This window comes from Leptidea sinapis, chromosome 38 (assembly GCF_905404315.1).
Source record: "Leptidea sinapis chromosome 38, ilLepSina1.1, whole genome shotgun sequence".
In the NCBI taxonomy this organism is placed as follows: domain Eukaryota; kingdom Metazoa; phylum Arthropoda; class Insecta; order Lepidoptera; family Pieridae; genus Leptidea; species Leptidea sinapis.
The window spans coordinates 9646992-9659146 of record NC_066302.1 but is presented as its reverse complement, the minus strand read 5'-3'; positions in this window follow the sequence as shown (position 1 = coordinate 9659146).

Sequence of the window (12155 nt, the reverse complement as noted above, 5' to 3'; positions counted from 1 at the left end):
TTTAAAAATGGATCACAGAATTGTTTTCTGCCCCCTCGAGAACCTCGGACACGATATCCATATTGCTGAAATCATAATTGTTTGCGGCAGCCCTCTTGGATTTCAAAAATGATCACAGAATTGTTCTCTGCACCCTAGAGATTCTCGGGCACGGTATCCATTTTGCTAAAATCATAATTTTGTGCGGCGGCCCTCTTGGATTTGAAAAATGATCGCCAAATCGTTCTCTGCGTCCTCGAGATCCTCGGACACGATATCCATATTGCTAAAATCATAATTTTGTGCAGCGGCCCTCTTGGATTTGAAAAATGATCACAAAATCTTTCTCAGCACCATCGAGAACCTCGGATACGATACCCATAATGTAGTTATAATACTTTTGAGCGGCGGCCATCTTGGATATGAAAAATGATCACAAAATCGTTCTCTGCACCCTCGAGAACCTCTGATACGATACCCATAATGTAGTTATAATACTTTTGAGCGGCGGCCATCTTGGATTTAAAACTGATCCCAAAATTGTTTTCTGCACCCTCAAGAACCTGGGACACGATTACCATATTGCTGAAAACATAATTGTTTGCGGCAGCCCATTTTGATTTAAAAATGGATTACAGAATTGTTTTCTGCACTCTCGAGAATCTCGGACATGATATCCATATTGCTGAAATCATAATTTTGTGCGGCGGCCATCTTCGATTTGAAAAATGATCACAAAACCGTTCTCTGCACACTCGATAACCTCTGATACGATACCCATAATGTAGTTATAATACTTTTGAGCGGCGGCCATCTTGGATTTAAAACTGATCCCAAAATTGTTTTCTGCACCCTCGAAAACCTAGGACACGATATTCATGTTGCTGAAAACATTATTATTTGCGGCAGCCCTCTTGGATTACAAAAATGATCACAGAAATGTTCTCTGCACCCTCGCGAACCTCGGACACGATATCCATATTGCTAAAATCACAATTTTGTGCGGCGGCCATCTTGGATTTGAAAAATGTTCACCAAATCGTTCTCTTCACCCTCGAAAACCTCGGGTACAATATCCATATTGCTGAAATCATAATTTTGTGCTGCGGCCATCTTGGATTTGAAAAATGATCACAAAATTGTTCTCAGCACCCTCGAGAACCTCGGATACGATACCCATATATTTGTGATCATAATCTTGCACGGCGGCCATCTCGGATTTAAAAATGATCCCAAAATTATTTTTTGCACCCTCGAGAACCTCAGACACGATATCCATATTGCTGAAAACATTATTGGTTGCGGCAGCCCTCTTGGATTTCAAAAATGATCACAGAATTGTTCTCTGCACCCTCGAGAACCTCGGACACGATATCCATATTGCTTAAATCATCATTTTGTGTGGCGGCCATCTTGGATTTGAAAAATGATCACCAAATCGTTCTCTGCACCCTCGAGAATCTCGGACATGATATCCATATTGCTGAACTCATAATTTTGTGCGGCGGCCATCTTCGATTTGAAAAATGATCACAAAACCATTCTCTGCACACTCGATAACCTAGGATACGATACCCATAATGAAGTTATCATAATTTTGAGTGGCGGCCATCTTGGATTTCAAAAATGATCACCAAATCGTTCTCTGCACGCTCGAGATCCTCGGGTACGATACCCATAATGTAGTTATCATACTTTTGAGCGGCGGCCGTCTTCGATTCTAAAAATGATCACAAAACCGTTCTCTGCACCCTCGAGAACCTCGGATACGATACCCATAATGTAGTTATTATAATTTTGAGCGGCGACCATCCTGGATTTCAAAAATGATCACAAAATCGTTCTCAGCACCCTCGAGAACCTCGGGTACGATATCCATATTGCTGAAATCATAATTTTGTGCGGCGGCCATCTTGGATTGGAAAAATGATTACAAAATCTTTCTCAGCACCCTCGAGAACCTCGGATACGATACCCATAATGTAGTTATAATACTTTTGAGCGGCGGCCTTCTTGGATTTGAAAAATGATCACAAAATCGTTCTCTGCACCCTCGAGATCCTCTGATACGATACCCATAATGTAGTTATCATAATTTTGAGCAGCGGCCATCTCTGATTTAAAAATGATCCCAAAATTGTTTTCTGCACCCTCGAGAACCTGGGACACGATTACCATATTGCTGAAAACATAATTGTTTGCGGCAGCCCTCTTTGATTTAAAAATGGATCACAGAATTGTTTTCTGCCCCCTCGAGAACCTCGGACACGATATCCATATTGCTGAAATCATAATTGTTTGCGGCAGCCCTCTTGGATTTAAAAAATGATCACAGAATTGTTCTCTGCACCCTAGAGATTCTCGGGCACGGTATCCATTTTGCTAAAATCATAATTTTGTGCGGCGGCCCTCTTGGATTTGAAAAATGATCGCCAAATCGTTCTCTGCGTCCTCGAGATCCTCGGACACGATATCCATATTGCTAAAATCATAATTTTGTGCGGCGGCCATCTTGGATTTGAAAAATGATCACAAAATCTTTCTCAGCACCATCGAGAACCTCGGATACGATACCCATAATGTAGTTATAATACTTTTGAGCGGTGGCCATCTTGGATATGAAAAATGATCACAAAATCGTTCTCTGCACCCTCGAGAACCTCTGATACGATACCCATAATGTAGTTATAATACTTTTGAGCGGCGGCCATCTTGGATTTAAAACTGATCCCAAAATTGTTTTCTGCACCCTCAAGAACCTGGGACACGATTACCATATTGCTGAAAACATAATTGTTTGCGGCAGCCCATTTTGATTTAAAAATGGATTACAGAATTGTTTTCTGCACTCTCGAGAATCTCGGACATGATATCCATATTGCTGAAATCATAATTTTGTGCGGCGGCCATCTTCGATTTGAAAAATGATCACAAAACCGTTCTCTGCACACTCGAGAACCTCGGATACGATACCCATAATGAAGTTATCATAATTTTGAGTGGCGGCCATCTTGGATTTCAAAAATGATCACCAAATCGTTCTCTGCACCCTCGAGAACCTCGGGTACGATACCCATAATGTAGTTATAATACTTTTGAGCGGCGGCCATCTTGGATTTAAAACTGATCCCAAAATTGTTTTCTGCACCCTCGAAAACCTAGGACACGATATTCATGTTGCTGAAAACATAATTATTTGCGGCAGCCCTCTTGGATTACAAAAATGATCACAGAAATGTTCTCTGCACCCTCGCGAACCTCGGACACGCGGCCATCTTGGATTTGAAAAATGTTCACCAAATCGTTCTCTTCACCCTCGAAAACCTCGGGTACAATATCCATATTGCTGAAATCATAATTTTGTGCGGCGGCCATCTTGGATTTGAAAAATGATCACAAAATTGTTCTCAGCACCCTCGAGAACCTCGGATACGATACCCATATATTTGTGATCATAATCTTGCACGGCGGCCATCTGGGATTTAAAAATGATCCCAAAATTATTTTTTGCACCCTCGAGAACCTCAGACACGATATCCATATTGCTGAAAACATTATTGTTTGCGGCAGCCCTCTTGGATTTCAAAAATGATCACAGAATTTTTCTCTGCACCCTCGAGAACCTCGGACACGATATCCATATTGCTTGAATCATCATTTTGTGCGGCGGCCATCTTGGTTTTGAAAAATGATCACCAAATCGTTCTCTGCACCCTCGAGAATCTCGGACATGATATCCATATTGCTGAAATCATAATTTTGTGCGGCGGCCATCTTCGATTTGAAAAATGATCACAAAACCGTTCTCTGCACACTCGATAACCTCGGATACGATACCCATAATGAAGTTATCATAATTTTGAGTGGCGGCCATCTTGGATTTCAAAAATGATCACCAAATCGTTCTCTGCACGCTCGAGATCCTCGGGTACGATACCCATAATGTAGTTATCATACTTTTGAGCGGCGGCCGTCTTCGATTCTAAAAATGATCACAAAACCGTTCTCTGCACCCTCGAGAACCTCGGATACGATACCCATAATGTAGTTATTATAATTTTGAGCGGCGACCATCCTGGATTTCAAAAATGATCACAAAATCGTTCTCAGCACCCTCGAGAACCTCGGGTACGATATCCATATTGCTGAAATCATAATTTTGTGCGGCGGCCATCTTGGATTGGAAAAATGATTACAAAATCTTTCTCAGCACCCTCGAGAACCTCGGATACGATACCCATAATGTAGTTATAATACTTTTGAGCGGCGGCCTTCTTGGATTTGAAAAATGATCACAAAATCGTTCTCTGCACCCTCGAGAACCTCTGATACGATACCCATAAAGTAGTTATCATAATTTTGAGCAGCGGCCATCTCGGATTTAAAAATGATCCCAAAATTGTTTTCTGCACCCTCGAGAACCTGGGACACGATTAACATATTGCTGAAAACATAATTGTTTGCGGCAGCCCTCTTTGATTTAAAAATGGATCACAGAATTTTTTTCTGCCCCCTCGAGAACCTCGGACACGATATCCATATTGCTGAAATCATAATTGTTTGCGGCAGCCCTCTTGGATTTAAAAAATGAACACAGAATTGTTCTCTGCACCCTAGAGATTCTCGGGCACGGTATCCATTTTGCTAAAATCATAATTTTGTGCGGCGGCCCTCTTGGATTTGAAAAATGATCACCAAATCGTTCTCTGCGTCCTCGAGATCCTCGGACACGATATCCATATTGCTAAAATCATAATTTTGTGCGGCGGCCATCTCGGATTTAAAAATGATCCCAAAATTGTTTTCTGCACCCTCGAGATCCTCGGACACGATATCCATATTGCTGAAAACATAATTATTTGCGGCAGCCCTCTTGGATTTCAAAAATGATCACAGAATTGTTCTCTGCTCCCTCGAGAACCTCGGGCACGATATTCATACAGCTAAAATCATAATTTTGTGCGGCTGCCATCTTGGATTTGAAAAATGATCACCAAATCGTTCTCTGAACCCTCGACAACCTCGGGTACGATACCCATAATGTAGTTATCATACTTTTGAGCGTTGGCCATCTACGATTAGAAAAATGATCACACAATCGTTCTCAGCACCCTCGAGAACCTCGGATCCGATACCCATAATGTAGTTATAATACTTTTGAGCGGCGGCCATCTTGGATATGAAAAATGATCACAAAGTCGTTCTCTGCACCCTCGAGAACCTCTGATACGATACCCATAATGTAGTTATCATAATTTTGAGCAGCGGCCATCTCGGATTTAAAAATGATCACAGAATTGTTCTCTGCTCCCTCGAGAACCTCGGGCACGATATTCATACAGCTAAAATCATAATTTTGTGCGGCTGCCATCTTGGATTTGAAAAATGATCACCAAATCGTTCTCTGCACCCTCGAGAACCTCGGGTACGATACCCATAATGTAGTTATCATACTTTTGAGCGTTGCCCATCTTCGATTAGAAAAATGATCACAAAATCGTTCTCAGCACCCTCGTGATCCTCGGGTACGATATCCATATTGCTGAAATCATAATTTTGTGCGGCGGCCATCTTGGATTGGAAAAATGATTACAAAATCTTTCTCAGCACCCTCGAGAACCTCGGATACGATACCCATAATGTAGTTATAATACTTTTGAGCGGCGGCCATCTTGGATATGAAAAATGATCACAAAATCGTTCTCTGCACCCTCGAGAACCTCTGATACGATACCCATAATGTAGTTATAATACTTTTGAGCGGCGGCCATCTTGGATTTAAAACTGATCCCAAAATTGTTTTCTGCACCCTCAAGAACCTGGGACACGATTACCATATTGCTGAAAACATAATTGTTTGCGGCAGCCCATTTTGATTTAAAAATGGATTACAGAATTGTTTTCTGCACTCTCGAGAATCTCGGACATGATATCCATATTGCTGAAATCATAATTTTGTGCGGCGGCCATCTTCGATTTGAAAAATGATCACAAAACCGTTCTCTGCACACTCGATAACCTCGGATACGATACCCATAATGAAGTTATCATAATTTTGAGTGGCGGCCATCTTGGATTTCAAAAATGATCACCAAATCGTTCTCTGCACCCTCGAGAACCTCGGGTACGATACCCATAATGTAGTTATAATACTTTTGAGCGGCGGCCATCTTGGATTTAAAACTGATCCCAAAATTGTTTTCTGCACCCTCGAAAACCTAGGACACGATATTCATGTTGCTGAAAACATAATTATTTGCGGCAGCCCTCTTGGATTACAAAAATGATCACAGAAATGTTCTCTGCACCCTCGCGAACCTCGGACACGCGGCCATCTTGGATTTGAAAAATGTTCACCAAATCGTTCTCTTCACCCTCGAAAACCTCGGGTACAATATCCATATTGCTGAAATCATAATTTTGTGCGGCGGCCATCTTGGATTTGAAAAATGATCACAAAATTGTTCTCAGCACCCTCGAGAACCTCGGATACGATACCCATATATTTGTGATCATAATCTTGCACGGCGGCCATCTGGGATTTAAAAATGATCCCAAAATTATTTTTTGCACCCTCGAGAACCTCAGACACGATATCCATATTGCTGAAAACATTATTGTTTGAAGCAGCCCTCTTGGATTTCAAAAATGATCACAGAATTGTTCTCTGCACCCTCGAGAACCTCGGACACGATATCCATATTGCTTGAATCATCATTTTGTGCGGCGGCCATCTTGGTTTTGAAAAATGATCACCAAATCGTTCTCTGCACCCTCGAGAATCTCGGACATGATATCCATATTGCTGAAATCATAATTTTGTGCGGCGGCCATCTTCGATTTGAAAAATGATCACAAAACCGTTCTCTGCACACTCGATAACCTCGGATACGATACCCATAATGAAGTTATCATAATTTTGAGTGGCGGCCATCTTGGATTTCAAAAATGATCACCAAATCGTTCTCTGCACGCTCGAGATCCTCGGGTACGATACCCATAATGTAGTTATCATACTTTTGAGCGGCGGCCGTCTTCGATTCTAAAAATGATCACAAAACCGTTCTCTGCACCCTCGAGAACCTCGGATACGATACCCATAATGTAGTTATTATAATTTTGAGCGGCGACCATCCTGGATTTCAAAAATGATCACAAAATCGTTCTCAGCACCCTAGAGATTCTCGGGCACGGTATCCATTTTGCTAAAATCATAATTTTGTGCGGCGGCCCTCTTGGATTTGAAAAATGATCACCAAATCGTTCTCTGCGTCCTCGAGATCCTCGGACACGATATCCATATTGCTAAAATCATAATTTTGTGCGGCGGCCATCTCGGATTTAAAAATGATCCCAAAATTGTTTTCTGCACCCTCGAGAACCTCGGACACGATATCCATATTGCTGAAAACATAATTATTTGCGGCAGCCCTCTTGGATTTCAAAAATGATCACAGAATTGTTCTCTGCTCCCTCGAGAACCTCGGGCACGATATTCATACAGCTAAAATCATAATTTTGTGCGGTGGCCTTCTTGGATTTGAAAAATGATCACCTAATCGTTCTCTGCACCCTCGAGAACCTCGGGTACGATACCCATAATGTAGTTATCATACTTTTGAGCGTTGGCCATCTTCGATTAGAAAAATGATCACACAATCGTTCTCAGCACCCTCGAGAACCTCGGATCCGATACCCATAATGTAGTTATAATACTTTTGAGCGGCGGCCATCTTGGATATGAAAAATGATCACAAAGTCGTTCTCTGCACACTCGAGAACCTCTGATACGATACCCATAATGTAGTTATCATAATTTTGAGCAGCGGCCATCTCGGATTTAAAAATGATCACAGAATTGTTCTCTGCTCCCTCGAGAACCTCGGGCACGATATTCATACAGCTAAAATCATAATTTTGTGCGGCTGCCATCTTGGATTTGAAAAATGATCACCAAATCGTTCTCTGCACCCTCGAGAACCTCGGGTACGATACCCATAATGTAGTTATCATACTTTTGAGCGTTGGCCATCTTCGATTAGAAAAATGATCACAAAATCGTTCTCAGCACCCTCGTGAACCTCGGGTACGATATCCATATTCCTGAAATCATAATTTTGTGCGGCGGCCATCTTGGATTGGAAAAATGATTACAAAATCTTTCTCAGCACCCTCGAGAACCTCGGATACGATACCCATAATGTAGTTATAATACTTTTGAGCGGCGGCCACCTTGGATTTGAAAAATGATCACAAAATCGTTCTGTGCACCCTCGAGAACCTCTGATACGATACCCATAATGTAGTTATCATAATTTTGAGCAGCGACCATCTCGGATTTAAAAATGATTCCAAAATTGTTTTCTGCACCCTCGAGAACCTGGGACACGATTACCATATTGCTGAAAACATAATTGTTTGCGGCAGCCCTCTTTGATTTAAAAATGGATCACAGAATTGTTTTCTGCACTCTCGAGAACCTCGGACACGATATCCATATTGCAGAAATCATAATTGTTTGCGGCAGCCCTCTTGGATTTCAAAAATTTTCACAGAATTGTTCTCTGCACCCTGGAGAACCTCGGACACGATATCCATTTTGCTAAAATCATAATTTTGTGCGGCGGCCCTCTTGGATTTGAAAAATGATCACCAAATCGTTCTCTGCGTCCTCGAGAACCTCAAACACGATATCCATATTGCTAAAATCATAATTTTGTGCGGCGACCATCTCGGATTTAAAAATGATCCCAAAGTTGTTTTCTGCACCCTCGAGAACCTCGGACACGATATCCATATTGCTGAAAACATAATTATTTGCGGCAGCCCTCTTGGATTTCAAAAATGATCACAGAATTGTTCTCTGCACCCTCGAGAACCTCTGACACGATATTCATACTGCTAAAATCATAATTTTGTGCGGTGGCCATCTTGGATTTGAAAAATGATCACCTAATCGTTCTCTGCACCCTCGAGAACCTCGGGTACGATACCCATAATGTAGTTATCATACTTTTGAGCGTTGGCCATCTTCGATTAGAAAAATGATCACACAATCGTTCTCAGCACCCTCGAGAACCTCGGATACGATACCCATAATGTAGTTATAATACTTTTGAGCGGCGGCCATCTTGGATATGAAAAATGATCACAAAGTCGTTCTCTGCACCCTCGAGAACCTCTGATACGATACCCATAATGTAGTTATCATAATTTTGAGCAGCGGCCATCTCGGATTTAAAAATGATCACAAAATCGTTCTCTGCACCCTCGAGAACCTCTGATACGATACCCATAATGTAGTTATCATAATTTTGAGCAGCGGCCATCTGGGATTTAAAAATGATCCCAAAATTATTTTTTGCACCCTCGAGAACCTCAGACACGATATCCATATTGCTGAAAACATTATTGTTTGCGGCAGCCCTCTTGGATTTCAAAAATGATCACAGAATTGTTCTCTGCACCCTCGAGAACCTCGGACACGATATCCATATTGCTTGAATCATCATTTTGTGCGGCGGCCATCTTGGTTTTGAAAAATGATCACCAAATCGTTCTCTGCACCCTCGAGAATCTCGGACATGATATCCATATTGCTGAAATCATAATTTTGTGCGGCGGCCATCTTCGATTTGAAAAATGATCACAAAACCGTTCTCTGCACACTCGATAACCTCGGATACGATACCCATAATGAAGTTATCATAATTTTGAGTGGCGGCCATCTTGGATTTCAAAAATGATCACCAAATCGTTCTCTGCACGCTCGAGATCCTCGGGTACGATACCCATAATGTAGTTATAATACTTTTGAGCGGCGGCCATCTTGGATTTTAAACTGATCCCAAAATTGTTTTCTGCACCCTCGAAAACCTAGGACACGATATTCATGTTGCTGAAAACATAATTATTTGCGGCAGCCCTCTTGGATTACAAAAATGATCACAGAAATGTTCTCTGCACCCTCGCGAACCTCGGACACGATATCCATATTGCTAAAATCACAATTTTGTGCGGCGGCCATCTTGGATTTGAAAAATGTTCACCAAATCGTTCTCTTCACCCTCGAAAACCTCGGGTACAATATCCATATTGCTGAAATCATAATTTTGTGCGGCGGCCATCTTGGATTTGAAAAATGATCACAAAATTGTTCTCAGTACCCTCGAGAACCTCGGATACGATACCCATATATTTGTGATCATAATCTTGCACGGCGGCCATCTCGGATTTAAAAATGATCCCAAAATTATTTTTTGCACCCTCGAGAACCTCAGACACGATATCCATATTGCTGAAAACATTATTGTTTGCGGCAGCCCTCTTGGATTTCAAAAATGATCACAGAATTGTTCTCTGCACCCTCGAGAACCTCGGACACGATATCCATATTGCTTAAATCATCATTTTGTGTGGCGGCCATCTTGGATTTGAAAAATGATCACCAAATCGTTCTCTGCACCCTCGAGAATCTCGGACATGATATCCATATTGCTGAAATCATAATTTTGTGCGGCGGCCATCTTCGATTTGAAAAATGATCACAAAACCGTTCTCTGCACACTCGATAACCTCGGATACGATACCCATAATGAAGTTATCATAATTTTGAGTGGCGGCCATCTTGGATTTCAAAAATGATCACCAAATCGTTCTCTGCACGCTCGAGATCCTCGGGTACGATACCCATAATGTAGTTATCATACTTTTGAGCGGCGGCCGTCTTCGATTCTAAAAATGATCACAAAACCGTTCTCTGCACCCTCGAGAACCTCGGATACGATACCCATAATGTAGTTATTATAATTTTGAGCGGCGACCATCCTGGATTTCAAAAATGATCACAAAATCGTTCTCAGCACCCTCGAGAACCTCGGGTACGATATCCATATTGCTGAAATCATAATTTTGTGCGGCGGCCATCTTGGATTGGAAAAATGATTACAAAATCTTTCTCAGCACCCTCGAGAACCTCGGATACGATACCCATAATGTAGTTATAATACTTTTGAGCGGCGGCCTTCTTGGATTTGAAAAATGATCACAAAATCGTTCTCTGCACCCTCGAGAACCTCTGATACGATACCCATAATGTAGTTATCATAATTTTGAGCAGCGGCCATCTCGGATTTAAAAATGATCCCAAAATTGTTTTCTGCACCCTCGAGAACCTGGGACACGATTACCATATTGCTGAAAACATAATTGTTTGCGGCAGCCCTCTTTGATTTAAAAATGGATCACAGAATTGTTTTCTGCCCCCTCGAGAACCTCGGACACGATATCCATATTGCTGAAATCATAATTGTTTGCGGCAGCCCTCTTGGATTTAAAAAATGATCACAGAATTGTTCTCTGCACCCTAGAGATTCTCGGGCACGGTATCCATTTTGCTAAAATCATAATTTTGTGCGGCGGCCCTCTTGGATTTGAAAAATGATCACCAAATCGTTCTCTGCGTCCTCGAGATCCTCGGACACGATATCCATATTGCTAAAATCATAATTTTGTGCGGCGGCCATCTTGGATTTGAAAAATGATCACAAAATCTTTCTCTGCACCCTCGAGAACCTCGGATACGATACCCATAATGTAGTTATAATACTTTTGAGCGGCGGCCATCTTGGATATGAAAAATGATCACAAAATCGTTCTCTGCACCCTCGAGAACCTCTGATACGATACCCATAATGTAGTTATAATACTTTTGAGCGGCGGCCATCTTGGATTTAAAACTGATCCCAAAATTGTTTTCTGCACCCTCAAGAACCTGGGACACGATTACCATATTGCTGAAAACATAATTGTTTGCGGCAGCCCATTTTGATTTAAAAATGGATTACAGGATTGTTTTCTGCACTCTCGAGAATCTCGGACATGATATCCATATTGCTGAAATCATAATTTTGTGCGGCGGCCATCTTCGATTTGAAAAATGATCACAAAACCGTTCTCTGCACACTCGATAACCTCGGATACGATACCCATAATGAAGTTATCATAATTTTGAGTGGCGGCCATCTTGGATTTCAAAAATGATCACCAAATCGTTCTCTGCACCCTCGAGAACCTCGGGTACGATACCCATAATGTAGTTATAATACTTTTGAGCGGCGGCCATCTTGGATTTAAAACTGATCCCAAAATTGTTTTCTGCACCCTCGAAAACCTAG